Raw genomic sequence first — 16518 nt, forward strand, 5'->3', positions numbered from 1 at the left:
TATGATGTCTGTACATATATCAGCATGTGAATATAATGCATTTTTAGGCTTTGAATTTTTTTTTTTTTTTTTGGTGGCACTGGGTCTTTGTTGCTGTGCACAGTCTTTCTCTAGTTGTGGTTTAAGAGCTTCTCCGTTGCAGGGGCTTCTCTCGTTTCAGGGCACAGGCTCGAAAGTGCATAGGCTTCAGTAGTCATGGAGCGTGGGCTTAATAGTTGCAACTTGCAGGCTCCAGAGCTCGGCTTCACTAGTTGTGGCCCACTGGCTCAGTTGCCCTGTGGCATGTGGGATCTTCCCAGACCAGGGATTGAACTGGTGTCCCTTGCATTACAAGGTGGATTCTTAACCACTGGACCACCAGGGAATCCCTAAACTTTAAAATAGTTATAGACTCACAGGGAGAAGGCAGTGGCACCCCACTCCAGTACTCTTGCCTGGAAAAGTCCATGGATGGAGGAACCTGGTGGGCTGCAGGCCATGGGGTGGCTAAGAGTCAGACACGACCGAGCGACTTCACTTTCACTTTTCACTTTCATGCATTGGAGAAGGAAATGGCAACCCACTCCAGTGTTCTTGCCTGGAGAATCCCAGGGACGGGGGAGTCTGGTAGGCTGCCATCTATGGGGTCGCACAGAGTCAGACACACCTGAAGCAACTTAGCAACAGCAGCAGCTCAGGAAATTAAAGGAGTGTAGAAATTCTATATACCATAGCTAGTTTCACCGGCGGCGGGGGGCTGGGGAATGGTGTCTTGCTATCTTATGTAGCCATTAGTATCAAAACTGGGACCTTGGACTTCCTGTGGTCAAGTGGTTAAGAATCCTCCTGCCAGTACAGGGGACACCAGTCTGATCCCTGATTCAGGAAGATCCCACATGCTTCGGGACAGCTGAGCCCAGGTACCACAACTACTGAAGCCTCTATGCCCTAGAGTCTGTGTTCTGCAACAAGAGAAGCCGCTGCAATGAGAAGCCCCCACACCGCAACTGGAGAGTAGCCCCCATTCACTGCAGCTAGAGAAAGCCTGCACTCAGCAGTGAAGACCCAGCACAGCCAAATTCATAAATAAAACTTTTTAAAGGCACAGGTGATCTAAAAAAAAAAAAAAAGGAAAGTTATCATAGGTATACTCTTTAGCCCATTATCATATTTCACCCGTTTTTATATGTACTCATTTTTGTGTCTGTATATGCACATGTCCATGTATTTTTATTGTCTTTGCATTTGTATCACATGTATAAGTTCATGGAGCCATCACTTTGGTTAAGATACTGTGGAAATTCCCTGGCAGTCCAGTGGTTAGGATTCTGTGCTTCCACTGCAGGGGGCACGAGTTCAGATCCCTGGTTGGGGAACTGAGATCCCACAAGACCCACAGCGTGGCAAAAAGAAAAGAAAACACCAAAACGATACAGAACTGTTTTTATCACCAATCTTTCCTGTGCTTCCTTTCTCCCTACCACCCTTTCCTATTCCCAGGCAACCACTAATTTGTTCTCTGTCCCTATAATTTTGTCAAGAATCTTATATAAATAGATTCATACAGTGTATAATCTTTTGAGATTGACTTTTTTCGTTTAGCATAATACCTTGAGACCCATCCAAGTTGCTTCATGTACCAGTAGTGACTGTTTTTAATTGCTGAGTAGTATTCCGTTACAGAGATGTTCTGCAGTTCGTTGAATCATCCACTGGAGGATACTGAGTTGTTTCCAGCTTTTTGCTATTGCAAATAAAGCTGCTCTGAACATTCATGTACAGGTTTCTGTGCAGACATAAATTTTCCTTTCATGTAAATAAATGCCCAGGAGTGTGATTGCTGGGTTACAGGATAAGCATGAATTTGAATTTTTAAGAAACTGCTCAACTATTTTCCATAGAAGATCTACCATTTTACATTCTACCAGCAGTGTATGAGAGACGTATGTTCTCAGCATTCTTACCACCATTTGGTATTTTAACTTTTTATTCAGCTTTTCTCAGATGATGTAATATCTTACATGATTTCAATTTGCATTTCCCTTATGACTAATAATATTGAACATCTTTTCATGTGCCATTCATATATCTTCTTTGATAAAATGTCTCTTCATGTCTATTTTTCATTTTCAGTTGAATTGTTTTTTACTTTTGAGCTTTGAGAGTTCTTTATATATTCTAGATACAAATCCTTTGTTGGAAATGTAGTTTGTAAATAGTTTAGTCTATAGCTTGCTTTTTCATCCTTTTAACAAAGTCTAGGAGAATAGAAGTCTTAAATTTTAACAATGTCCAGTTTACCAAGTTTTTTTCCTTTTAGGGACTGCATTTTTGGTGTCGTTTCTAAGAATTCTTCAGTGGGTCTGCAAATTCTCTGAAGTTTTATAGCTTTATGTCTCACATTTAAATCTATGATCAATTTTGAGTTAATTTATATAAAGTAAGTTTCATTTTTTTGCCTGTGAATATCCACTAGCTTCAGCGCTATTTGTTGAAGGCTATCTATCCTTCCACCATTGAACTGCTTTTGCTTCTTCCTCAAAAATCAGTTATCTGTCCTTGTATAGATTTATATTTGGGTTCTCTATTCTGTCTTGTTGATCTTTGTGCCTATTTCACCACCAATACCACAGTGTCTTGATTTTTGGAGCGCCGAAGAATTGATGCTTTTGAACTGTGGTGTTGGAGAAGACTCTTGAGAGTCCTTTGGACTGCAAGAAGATCCAACCAGTCCATTCTAAAGGAGATCAGTCCTGGGTGTTCTTTGGAAGGACTGATGCTAAAGCTGTAACTCCAATACTTTGGCCACCTCATGTGAAGAGTTGACTCATTGGAAAAGACTCTGATGCTGGGAGGGATTGGGGGCAGGAGGAGAAGGGGACGACAGAGGATGAGATGGCTGGATGGCATCACTGACTCGATGGAAGTGAGTTTGAGTGAACTCTGGGAGTTGGTGATGGACAGGGAGGCCTGGCGTGCTGCAATTCATGGGGTCACAAAGAGTTGGACACAACTGAGCGACTGAAGTGAACTGATCTGAACTGAAACAGTAAATCTTAAAATTGGATAGTAAGATTTTTCCCACTTTTTTTTCAAAATTGTTTCATTTATTCTATTTTTTTCATATAAAATCTAGAATAAGCTTGTCTTTAACTAGTAAAAGTATTACTGCATTTTGACAGAAATGTTATTAAATTTAGAGGTCAGATGTTGAATCTCTAATCCATAAACAGTGTTGTTATGGATTGACCTGAGTCCCCCTGAAAAGTGAAAGTGTTAGCCGCTTGGTCATACCTGACTCTCTGTGACTCCATGGACTGTAGCCCGTCAGGCTCCTCTGTCCATGGAATTCTCTCCAGGGAAGAATAATGGAGTGGGTAACCATTCCCTTGTCCAGGGGAATCTTCCCGATCCAGGGATTGCACCTGGGTCTCCCACATTGCAGGCAGATCCTTTACTGTCTGAGCCATCAGCGGAGTCCCTTGAGTCCCCCTAATAAGCCCTAACCTCCAGTACCTCAGAATGTGACCTTATTTGAAAATAGGGTCGTTCTAAATGTTATTAGTTAAGACAGATTTATACTGAAGCAGTGAGGGACTCCTGTTCCAATATGACAGGTGTCCTTGTAAAAGGTAATTTTGGACACAGGTACACATAGAGGGAAGATACGTGTAGAAGCATGGAGAGAATGCTGTGTGAAGGTTAGGTTTGTGCTGCCACAAGGCAAGGAGCTACTAGAAACTAAGAAAGATACCTGGAACATATCTTTCTCTATCACCTTTAGAGGGAGTATGGTTCTGCTAGCACCTTGATCTCAGACTTTTAGCTTCCAGAAATGTGACACAATCAATTTCTGTTGGTTAAGCCACTCAGTTTGAGGGACTTTGTTATAACAGCCCTAGCAAACTAATAAAACATATATCTGTTCATTTATTTATATCTTCCTTGATTACATCAGCATTTTATAGTTTTCGGCACACAAGATACATATGTTAAGTATATACCCAGGTGTTTCTTTGTTAAAAAATAAATGTGATTATAAATGTATTGTTTTAACTTTGTTTCTACATGTTCATTATATATAAAAACACAATTGTATACAGAAATTAAATTTTTAGGTATGTTTTTCTTATATTCTGCAAACTTGTTGAACTTACTCATTCTAGGACTATTTTATTGGTTTTTTGTTGTTGTTACTAATTTAAAAATGTTTTTTTGAGATTCCTTAGCATGTTCTATGTAGACAGTAATGTCACATGCAAATAGGGACAGTTTTCTTTTTCCAATCGCTACACTTTTTATTTCCTTTTCTTGTTTTGTGCTGATGGGACTTCTAGTACTCTGCTGAATATGAGTGGTGGGACTAGGCATTCTTCCCTTGTTTCCAACATTGAAGATAGAAATCCAGTGTTTCACCACAAAGTATGATGTTTACTATAGGGTTTTTGTAAATATACTTTATCAAGTTGAAGAAGTTACTTTCTATAGTTTGCTGAAAACTTTTAAAATCATGAATGCTATTTCTGCATCATTTGGTATGATTGTGTGACTTTTCTCTTTGTTATGTTAGCCTGTTGATTTGGTGGATTACATTGATGTTGGACTACCCTACTAAGTTGTGGTGTTGTGTAATACTTTTAATATATTTTTGGACTTGATTTCCTACTATTTTATGAAGGATATTTGCATTTTTTAAGGGGGTGGTATTAATCTATAGTTTTCATCTTTTGTATTATCTTTGTTGGGCTTTCTTGGTGACTCAGACAGTAAAGAATCTGCCTGCAATGCAGGAGACAGAGGTTCAATCCCTGGGTCAGGAAGATCCCCTGGAGAAGGGAATGGCACCCCACTCCAGTATTCTTGCCTGGAGCTTTCCATGGACAGAGGAGACTGTCGGGCTATAGTCCACGAGATCGCAAAGAGTCAGATATGACTGAGCGACTAACACACTTTTGTTTTGCTTTAATATTAAAGAGTTCTTCTGTGTATTCTTGCCACCTCTTCTTAATATCTTCTGTTAGGTCCATACCATTTCTGCCCTTTATTGATCCCATCTTTGCATGAAATGTTCCCTTGGTATCTCTAATTTTCTTGAAGAGGTCTCTAGTGTGTCCCATTCTATTGTTTTCCTCTATTTCTTTGCACTGATCACTGAGGAAGGCTTTCTTATCTCTCCTTGCTATTCTTTGGAATAGCAAGATTGTTTGGCTTCATAAAGGACAGAAATGGTATGGACCTAACAGCAGCAGAAGACATTAAGAAGTGGTGGCGAGAATATACAGAAGAACTATACAAAAAAGATCAGATAATCACAACCCAGATAATCACGATGGTATGGTCACTCACATAGCGCCAGACATCCTGGAATGCAAAGTCAAGTAGGCCTTAGGAAGCATCACTATGAACAAAGCTAGTGGAGGTGATGGAATCCCATTTGAGCTATTTCAAATCCTGAAAGATGATGCTGTGAAAGTGCTGCACTCAATATATCAGCAAATTTGGAAAACTCAGCAGTGGCCACAGAACTGGAAAAGGTCAGTTTTCATCAGCACTCATCTCAAAGGCTAGTAAACTAATGCTCAAAATTCTCCAAGCCAGGCTTCAGCAGTATGTGAACCATGAACTTCCTGATGTTCAAGCTGGTTTTAGAAAAGGCAGAAGAACCAGAGATCAAATTACCAGCATCCGTTGGATCATTGAAAAAGCAAGAGAGTTCTAGAAAAACATCTATTTCTGCTTTATTGACTATGCCGAAGCCTTTGACTGTGTGAATCACAACAAACTCTGAAAAATCTTTAAAGAGATGGGAATACCAGATCACCTGACCTGCTTCTTGAGAAATTTGTATGCAGGTCAGGAAACAACAGTTAGAACTGGACATGGAACAACAGACTGGTTCCAAATAGGAAAAGGAGTACGTCAAGGCTGTATATTGTCACCCTGCTTATTTAACTTCTATGCAGAGTACATCATGAGAAACGCTGGGCTGGAGGAAGCACAAGCTGGAATCAAGGTTGCTGGGAGAAATATTAATAGCCTCAGATATGCAGATGATACCATCTGTATGGCAGAAAGTGAAGAAGAACTAAAGAGCCTCCTGATGAAAGTGAAACAGGAGACTGAATAAGTTGGCTTGAGGCTCAACATTCAGAAAATAAGATCATTTTCTTATTCAGATCATTTCAACATTCAGAAAATAAAATAAGATCATGGCATCTGGTCTTACCACTTCATGGCAAATAGATGGGGAAACAGTGGAAACAGTGACATGCTTTATTTTTGGGGGCTCCAAAATCACTGCAGATGGTGACTGCAGCCATGAAATTAAAAGACAGTTACTCCTTGAAAGAAAAGTTATGACCATCCTAGATGGCATGTTAAAAAGCAGAGACATTACTTTGCCAACAAAGGTCCGTCTAATCAAAGCTGTGGTTTTTCCAGTAGTCATGTATGGATGCGAGAGTTGAACTATAAAGAAAGCTGAGTGCCGAAGAATTGATGCTTTTGAACTGTGGTGTTGGAGAAGACTCTTGAGAGTCCCTTGGACTGCAAGGAGATCCAACCAGTCCATCCTAAAGGAAATCAGTCCTGAATATTCACTGGAAGGACTGATGTTGAAGCTGAAACCACAATACTTTGGCCACCTGATGGGAAGAACTGACTCATTTGAAAAGACTCTGATACTGAGAAAGATTAAAGGCAGGAGGAGAAGGGTACGGCAGAGGATGAGATAGTTGGATGGCATCAGCAACTCAATGGACATGAGTTTGAGTAAACTCTGGGTGTTGCTGATGGACAGGGATACCTGGCTTGCTGCAATCCACAGGGTCTCAAAGAATTGGACACGACTGAACAACTAAACTGAACTGAATATTAAGTAATCCGGACTTCATAGAATTTGTTCGGATTAGTTCTCTGCTGTTTTCTGGAAGAGATTGTGTAGAATTGGTATTCTTTTAAAATTGTTAGATTTTACCAATGAAAGCATCAGGCCTGAATATCTTTTTTCAGGAGAATTTAAACTACAAATTCAATTTGTTGAATAGTTATGGGACTGTTCAGATTATCAGTTTCATCTTGGGTGAGTTGTGGTAGTCTGACTTCTGAGGAATTGGTCTACTTCATCTAAATTGTCTAGTTTATATGCATAGAGTTGTTTGTAATATTACTTATATATTTTTAACATTTTTATTGGAAAATGAAAGTTAGTGTTGGCTGTGCTGGGTTTTCATTGCTGCGTGCAGTCTTTCCCTAGTTGCAGAGTGTGGGGGCTACTCTTTGTTTTAGGCTTTTCATTGTGGTGGCTTCTCTTGTTGCAGAGCCTGGGCTGCAGAGTGGGTGGGCTTCAGTAGTTGTGGCACATGGGCATGTCACTCTGAAGCATGAGGGAATTTCCTGGACCAAGGATTGAACCTGTGTCCCCTGCATTGGCAGGTGGATTCTTAACCCCTGGGCCACTAGGGAAGTCCTTCCTTATTATATTTTTAATGTTGGTACAGTCTCTAGTGATACCCTCTTTTTCATTCTTGATATTGGTTAAGTTGTGTTTCTCTGTCTTTTTAAATCATTCGTACTAGAACCTTATCAATTGTACTGAAGTTTTCAAAGAACCAGCTCTTGGGTTGAGTGATTTTTAAAAAAAATTTGATTTTCTGATTTCAGTGTCATTGACTTCTCTTCTTTATTATTTCCTTTTCTGTGCTTGCTTTTGCTTTATTTTGCTCTTTATGGTTATTATGAATAACCATACTACTCTGTTATGAACATTCATATGCACATTTTTTGCTTCAATTCAGGTCAGTCACTCAGCCGTGTCCGACTCTTTGCAACCCTATGCACTGTAGCATGCCAGGCCTCCCTGTCCATCACCAACTCCCAGAGCTTGCTCAAACTCCTATCCATTTAGTCGGTGATGCCATCCAACCATCTCATTCTCTGTCGTCCCCTTCTCCTCCCGCCTCAGTCTTTCCCAGCATCAACGTCTTTCCCAGTGAGTTAGTTCTTCCCATCAGGTGGTAAAAGTATTATCACTTAATTATTTTGTATTTTATATATCTTTTAAGGCATTATTTTTTGTTTTTAAAGAGAATATTCATTTCTATTTTCCCACATGTTCACCTCTTTTGTGGCTTTTAATTCCTTTTGAATTTTCATCTTACTTTTATCTTTTAGTGTAGGTTTGGGCCAGTAATTTTTCTGTTTTTGCCTATCTGAAAATACGTTTATTTTGCCTTCACTTATTAAAGGGTATTTCTGCTGACCATAGTATTATGGTGAGCAGTTTTCTCTTAGCTCTTTAAGTCATTCTGTTGTTTCTATCATTCCAAAGTCCAGCAGTAGTTGTTCTGTTGAAGGTAAGTTATCTTCCCTCCCCACACTGGTTGCTTTTACGATATTTTTCTTTTTTTTTTCCGCACAGTTTAAATGTGATATGCTTAGGTGTATTTTTTGTATATATTCTTCTGAGGATTTGCATAACTTTTTGAATATGGGTTGTCTTTAATCAGTTTTGACAAATTCTTGACCATCATCTTCTTATATATTGCCTCTGTTCATTCTTTCTTCCCTCTTTTGGGGTTCCAGTTATGTATATCCTAAACATTTTCATGTGTTTTACACATTTATTATGCTTTTTTCTGTATGTTTCAGTAGGTTTTGGTCTGTGTGCTTCTGGTTTGGATATTTTCTATTGCCTTGTTTTCCATTTTGTCAGTTCTTTCTTCTGGTATATCTAATGAGCTCTTAATGTCATCATTTATGTCTTTTACTTAGAATTTCCATTTGGCCCTTCTTATGATAGATTGCAATTTTCTGGAATCCTTCATCTTTTATTTTCTCCAACATATTTCTCATGTACAGTCTTGGGACTGAGCTGAGTTGAGGCTGGGTTTCAGTTTTGATCGGTCTCTGCCTCCCTGTCATTTGCCCCCACTGCTCAAGTGTGGTCACTCAGGGGAGGGGCATCCAGCTTCGAGTGAATTATGCTCAATTCCCCTAGCTGGACTTGAGCCTCTAATTTATGTTTCCTCATACTGATAACACTGCCAAAATCTCCACTCTGCTTTTCAGAGGCTTTGTGCTTAGCTTTTTAACCTCCTGCCCTGTGCATCTCCAGAATTTTCAAATATCTTGAAGGGCTCAAACCGAGGAACTTCCCTGTTCAGCCATCTGTCACTTTTGTTTTGAATTTTGTCTGTAGTCTTTTTTTTTCTTCTAATTTTTATTTTATATTGGAGCATCATCTATTAACAGTGTTGTATTAGTTTCAGGGGGTACAGCAAGGTGATTCAGTTATATATGGTCTTGCACGACTACCAGAGCCCTGCTGGTTTCTTGGTTCTCTAGCATCAGCCTGGGCAAAACTTGCTTCTCAGTCTCTTGCCTTACACCCAGGTTCAACAGATACCTCCTTGGAGAAGTGGCCGCACTTATCAGGCCACCTCTGCATGCTTCCCTGCTCTCCGATTCCTGCTCTGTCTAGTTCTTTTCCTTCAGTAGTTCTCTAGTAGCCTTCAATAGATACTTTAAAACTTTTCCTGTATTTTGAAGTTGTTCTTGATGGGAACATTGATTTAATTTAAAGTTATTAATTTAAAATTATTTCTTCATGCTTGGAAGTGCTGGTTGCATATAGTTTCTTATATGTTATTATATATAGTATATGTTATATTTATTATGTATAGGGTATATATATAATATGTAGTGTTATTTTATATATATTATATATAGTGATAGTGATAATTGGTAAAGTGATTGTCACATATAGTTATGTATCAGTTATCACATATCTTATACAGTTGACTTCTTTTAACACCAGTTTCTCTAAGTGACTCTTGGTTTTGTGACTGCGTTGTGTATAGAAGTCTTCTGGAAAATGTTTTATATCAATGTAGAAATAAATTGATTGAGTCTTAGTGGAAAGGCCTTGGGGCGAGAATATGTTATTGGTTAAAAATCAGCAATGACTCTGAAACTGGTTACATAAACGTGTGAAAAAAATATTTGGTAGTCATAAGCCCAGATGTACATTTCTTGGGATAATTGATCTATTCCTATGGTTATGATGATAACTTTAGTATGGCTTTGTTTGGGGCCACTATTTTTTCTGTTTCCTTAATATCAGCTTACAGTGTTAGCTCTGTTTACATCATGTGATTTCAGAGTTCAAAGACCTCTAGTGTATGTTTTTAAATTTTTCTTTTAATGTAAAAAGAACAGGAAAATATGAGACCAAAGTGATACCTCTTCCTTTACCTCCCACCTCAAAATATGTACTACTGTGTATAACGACTCCTCTTCCTCTCCTACCCTTTCCTTTCATTTTTCATCCTCCTCTCCTATTGATACATGTTAGTTAACAAAAATACAGAAATTGAAGTACATAAGAAAAACAAAATTGAAATCTCTTGTACTCCCATTACCAAGCAGTAATCAGGTTTCTGAGCATTTGATGCATTTATCTTTTGTAGATTTTTCTGTGTAAAATGGACTGTATTGTTATGTTTTGTTCTCAGCCAGGCCTTTTCATTAATATCACCTGTAATAATGAAAATATCCATATAGATTCTGCAATACACCTCATATTTAACCAAATCAGAATCTCTAGGGGTAGGGTGAAGAGGGTTTTGTTGGAAAAAAAACAAAAATTTACCTTCAGAAAATTTTAATTGCCTTCAGAAATCTTCTAAAACAGAAAAAACAAGAATATTGACATATTATATATGAAGAAAACTTTGACATGTATACAACTGTCCATCTAATGATCTGATTTGAACTTTTTCCTGGCCATTCCGCCCTGTGGTGAATTTGGACTGCTCTCAGGGTTTCCGGCCATCTCCCTGTGCACTCTGTGCTCCTATCTGTGAGGAATACGGTCGTGTCACACTTCCCTGCCGTAGACTTTGTCAGGGGCTCACAGTGAGTGTTCGAAGCTCATGGAGCTGTTTGGTGTTCCTTGGCCTGAAGATATGGAATGCAGTAGGTGTGAAAATCATAGATTTTTCATGGACCATTGCTTCTCTTGCAGCATATTTAAAATTATTTGTCTTCTAGTTCATCAGTTTTTAAGAACTTTTCAAAGTGTATATATTACTTTTAATTTTGAACAGAAGTTTCATGCCTCAGAGCTGTTCATTTCCTTAGGAATTTGGAATGAAATGAAAAAGGTGGAAAAAAACATTTCTATGAAGAAATTTTTAAAATAATTAAGAAAAACATAATCAAGATATTGATTGTTGATATCTTTCCCTTATAGTCCCCCCCCCCCCGGTTATAAAAGTAATGCCATTTATAAAAGATAGAAGATATAGAGAACATAATCATTTGTTGCCTCATTATTAAATATCTTTAATGATTTAATGGGACTTGAATATCTTATGATTTCAGTGTTAATGACTATAGTAGTTCTGTCATTTCTATTTTTCTTTCTTTCTTTTTTTTTTTTTTTTTCAATTTTGTTTTTTAGACCATGCAACATGTGGGATCTTAGTTCCCTGATCAGAGATAGAACCCATGGCCTCTGCACTGGAAGCACGGAATCAACCACTGGACTGCCAGGGAAGTCCCTTGGTTCTATTTTACTGTCATGTATTAACATACCCAGACCCAGAAAATGTCAGATACTTTTCAGATCACTTCCAATATATAGATTGTAAGCATTTCCTAAAGGTTTGAGGATATTTACCTGACAGTCTTATAGATTTGTATGCTATGCTAAGTCACTTCAATTGTGTCCGACTCTGTGTGACCCCATAGACGGTAGCCTACCAGGCTCCCCCGTCCCTGGGATTCTCCAGGCAAGAACACTGGAGTGGGTTGCCATTTCCTTCTCCAGTGCATGAAAGTGAAAAGTGAAAGTGAAGTCGCTCAGTCGTCTCCGACTCTTAGCGATCCCATGGACTGTAGCCTACCAGGCTCCTCCGTCCATGGGATTTTCTAGGCAAGAGTACTGGAGTGGGGTGCCATTGCCTTCTCCAGTAGATTTGTATAAGAGAACATAATTGTTAGTAATAATGTGTATGGTAGTAATACTGCATTTTTTATACTATAATGTTGTGCCTTTTTTGTTTTCTTAAATGTTTCAAGGATAAAGCATAGATGAATACCTATAAAACTCTTACTATCTAGCTTTGTCCAATAATATTTTGCAGTGTTTGCTTCAGATTTTTTTTTTCTTGGCCACACCCAAGATCCCCCATGGCTTGCAGGATCTTAGTTCCCCCAATTAAGGATGGAACCTGGAACCCAGACAGTGAGAATACCAAGTCCTAACCATCGGACCACCAGGGAATGCCCCAGATTTCTTTTTTAAAGAAATAAAACAGTACAGGTAGAGTTGAAGATTCCTTCATTAGTATCCATCTTGATTTCATTTCCTTCTTTTCTCCCCAGAGATGAGATAATCATGTTGAATTTGTTGTTAATTCTTCTTATGTTTGTTTTTATACTCTTACTATACATTACAAACAAATCCATAAGCAACATTATATACTTTTTTATGTTTCATATATATATAAATATATAATGTTTATGTATCTGTGTTTATATCTGTATTTGTTGTTTATATTTGTTAGTCTGGTTCTTTCCTCTTAATTGCTGTGTAATGGCCAATTGTGTTAATATTACTATCTGTAGTTATTTAGCCATCTTCTACTGATGGTCATTTAAGTTATTTCCAAGGGTTTGCTATTATGGGCAGTGCTGCAGAGAACACTTTTTTTTCCTTCATGTTTAAAATTAATTTTATTTATCATCTGTCAATAGCCCTTCAGTTCAGTTCAGTCGCTCAGTTGTGTCTGACTCTTTGCGACCCCATGGCCTCCTTGTCCATCACCAGCTCCTGGAGTTCACTCAAACTCACGTCCATCGAGTCGGTGATGCCATCCAGCCATCTCATCCTCTGTTGTCCCCTTCTCCTCCTGCCCCCAATCCCTCCCAGCATCTGAGTCTTTTCCAATGAGTCAACCGTCAATAGCCCTTGGAGATAGGTAAAAAGCCTACATTATTACTGTCATTTGATAGATGGAGAATCTTAAAACATGCATTAGTTACTTATAGTCAGTTCACTGATAATTTGCTTTATTTGTCTACTCTATTTTCCACCTATTTGACATACTCTCTTGTCTAGACCCATCAACCCATTCATCCACTGTCTCCCCAAAACCTTATAATATTTATAGTTTCTCTTTTAGAAATCTAAATTTATTAGTATTTATAACAACAGTTATGAATTACCTCGGCAGGAATCCTATTTTATGTTTTGTGTCTAACTCCTATTGTTTAATGGTCTTTTTATTTTAATAGATTATGTACAGTTATAGAAATATCATTATGATCTCTGTTTTGATAGTATTAAATCTGTTTTATGTCCTCACTATTTTGCCTGGAATTGCCTACCTCTGAGTTCTTACTTAAGTTCTGACAAACTGATCTTTCACAATAACCTTTCTTTCTTCCACATCTCTCATATCCTTGTTCGTACCACACCTGTTCTCCAGTTTTATGGATACCCTAAAGTTGTGGGGTTTGCTCTCACCTTTCCTGATAGCTCCCTTCCTGATCTCATTTCTTTTCTTACTTAGGTTAAGCTTTGTTGTCTGTCACATAAAATAGTACTTTTGCTAACAATTTCAACTTATTCCATCTACTGTGCTTGTTCAGCTCTCTAGCTGGACCAATTCAACTAATTTCTTACAAATTAATTATGCTGCATATTTAATTATTTAAACCATAGCAACTCCTTTTTTTTTTTTTTTTTACTACAGTCCAGATTCTATCATTGTTTTATTATATTTACTTTATCACATCTGTCCATCCCTCTATTGATCCACTAATCTACATTATTCTTTGAGTGTATTTCAAAATAAATTAGAGACAACAGTTATTGTCCTCACAAATATTTTATCAGGTCCTTCCCTAAACATTTGTCTATAGTTTTTTTTTTTTTTCCTGTTTAAAACTTTACAGGGAAATGCACAAATCTAAAGATAGCACCTGAATTTTGATAAAAAACCTGCAGCTTAGAGAGTCACATCCTTAGAAGGGTGTAGAATTGGATCATTACCATTACCTCATGCTCTCATGCACCTTGCTAGTCAGCCCATGTCTATACCATCCTCTGGAAGCAACTACTGTTTAGCATCCTTCCTAGATAATTACTTGGTGTATTCTAGAACTTCATACAAATGAAGTCATACGTTGTATAACTCTTATTTTGCCTGAGTTAAGATTGCTCTTCTTTGCTCTATTTTCAAGACTCATTAATGTTTTTGTGTTTATTAATAGTTCTTTCCTTTTTTTTGTCTTCCATTGTATAGATTACTGTATTTTGCTTATCCGTTCTCCTATTGATAGACATTTTAAACCATAGCCGCTCTATTTGCTCTTTGTCTTTAGTCAATTTCCAGTGTGGTCAACAGGAAAGTTTCTATTCATTCTCCTCAGCACTTATGCCAAATCTATGTCACTCACTTCATACCTATATTTCATTTCACCTCTATTCCATATTAGACCCTTACTCCCCTCAACCTCAGTCTGTCCTCCTTTAATGAAAATCACTTTGGCATTTTGTGCAAACTATTGTGGTTTGCTACATCTCAGCCCAGTCCTTCTCAATTTCCTTTCTTGCACCTTCTTCTTCTTCCTGGTGCTTCCTAGCAATCTGTTTCTGTTCTTTTTGATTCTATATGCTTCCCCTGGATAATTTCATCTCACTGATTTTAACTGTTACTCACATGCTGATGACTCCTAAATCCAAATCTATAGCCTTGGCATCCTGGTAAGTTCCAAATCTGCCTAACAAGCAGCCATTGGATATCCTAGCCTGAATTTGTCTCAAGTACCTCAGCTTCAACATGTCTAAAATTGATTTTACTCCTTGCTCATTTTTGTTTTAATTCCTATAAGGCATATTCCTCCTTCATTGACCTAAGCTCCCACATCCAGTCAGCTGTAGATTCTGTTGCTTTTATTTAACTCATTTCATAGCTGTCTCATTCTCACTGCCTTATCTGGTTTTAGTTATGGCTCATCACATATCTCTGCTCTCAATTTTGTACAGCTCAAATGTCTTCCATATTCCTTCTAGTCATCTTTCTAATTAACTTGTATGTGGGGTGAGCGCTTAGTCATGTACAACTCTTTGAGACCCCATGGACTATATCTATAGCCCACCAGGCTCCTCTGTCCATGCATGGAATTTTCCAGGCAAGAATATTGGAGTGGGTTGCCATTTCCTTCTCCAGAGGATCTTTCCGACCCCAAGATCAAACCCACGTCTCTTGCATCTCCTGCATTAGCAGGCAGGTTCTTTACCAGTTAAGCCACCAGGGAAGCCATTAAGTTGGGTAAGGGCTCTATGAATATATTTAGTCAACAGTCATCCATTCAGCAAATATTAATACAGACATTTCTCCAAAGAAGACATACAGAGGGCTAACAAACACATGAAAAGATGCTCAACACCACTCATTATCAGAGAAATGCAAATCAAAACCACTATGAGGTACCATTTCACGCCAGTCAGAATGGCTACGATCCAAAAGTCTACAAATAATAAATGCTGGAGAGGGTGTGGAGAAAAGGGAACCCTCTTACACTGTTGGTGGGAATGCAAACTAGTACAGCCACTATGGAGAACAGTGTGGAGATTCCTTAAAAAGCTGGAAATAAAACTGCCTTATGACCCAGCAATCCCACTGCTGGGTATACACACTGAGGAAACCAGAAGGGAAAGAGATACGTGTACCCCAATGTTCATCGCAGCACTGTTTATAATAGCCAGGACATGGAAGCAACCTAGATGCCCATCAGCAGATGAATGGATAAGAAAGCTGTGGTACATATACACAATGGAGTATTACTCAGCCATTAAAAAGAAAACATTTGAATCAGTTCTAATGAGGTGGATGAAACTGGAGCCTATTATACAGAGTGAAGTAAGCCAGAAGGAAAAACACCTATACAGTATACTAACGCATATATATGGAATTTAGAAAGATGGTAACAATAACCCTGTGTATGAGACAGCAAAAGAGACACTGATGTATAGAACAGTCTTATGGACTCTGTGGGAGAGGGAGAGGGTGGGAAGATTTGGGAGAATGGCATTGAAACATGTAAAATATCATGTATGAAATGAGATGCCAGTCCAGGTTCGATGCACGATACTGGATGCTTGGGGCTGGTGCACTGGGACAACCCAGAGGGATGGTATGGGGAGGGAGGAGGGAGGAGGGTTCAGGATGGGGAACACATGTATACCTGTGGCGGATTCATTTTGATATTTGGCAAAACTAATACAATTATGTAAAGTTTAAAAATAAAATTAAAAAAAAATATTAATTGGATGTCTTCCATGTGCTCGACCAGAGAAGGCAATGGCAACCCACTCCAGTACTCTTGCCTGGAAAATCCCATGGACGGAGGAGCCTGGTAGGCTGCAGTCCATGGGGTCACTAAGAGTCGGACACGACTGAGTGACTTCACTTTCACTTTTCACTTTCATGCATTGGAGAAGGAAATGGCAACCCACTCCAGTGT

At 38.4% G+C, this 16518-nt stretch overlaps 1 protein-coding gene across 15 annotated transcripts in view; it reads left to right on the forward strand.

Moving 5' to 3' along the window:
- The window catches only part of LOC147343385 (liprin-alpha-1-like), a 98670-nt gene that overhangs the window by 27966 nt on the left and 54186 nt on the right, over window positions 1-16518 (forward strand). For 3 of the 15 annotated variants that reach the window (XM_086379854.1, XM_086379858.1, XM_086379866.1), the window contains one exon: window positions 11444-12307. The exons of 11 other annotated variants lie outside the window; for them this stretch is intronic. The gene's annotated coding sequence lies outside the window, so the exon portion shown is untranslated. Of the gene's footprint in view, window positions 1-11443; window positions 12308-16518 lie in introns of those variants that run through there. One more of the 15 variants, XM_086379864.1, reaches the window with a different exon arrangement.

This window comes from Bos grunniens, chromosome 27 (assembly GCF_055505025.1).
Source record: "Bos grunniens cultivar Pamir isolate PY7600 chromosome 27, Bosgru_T2T1.0, whole genome shotgun sequence".
NCBI lineage: Eukaryota > Metazoa > Chordata > Mammalia > Artiodactyla > Bovidae > Bos > Bos grunniens.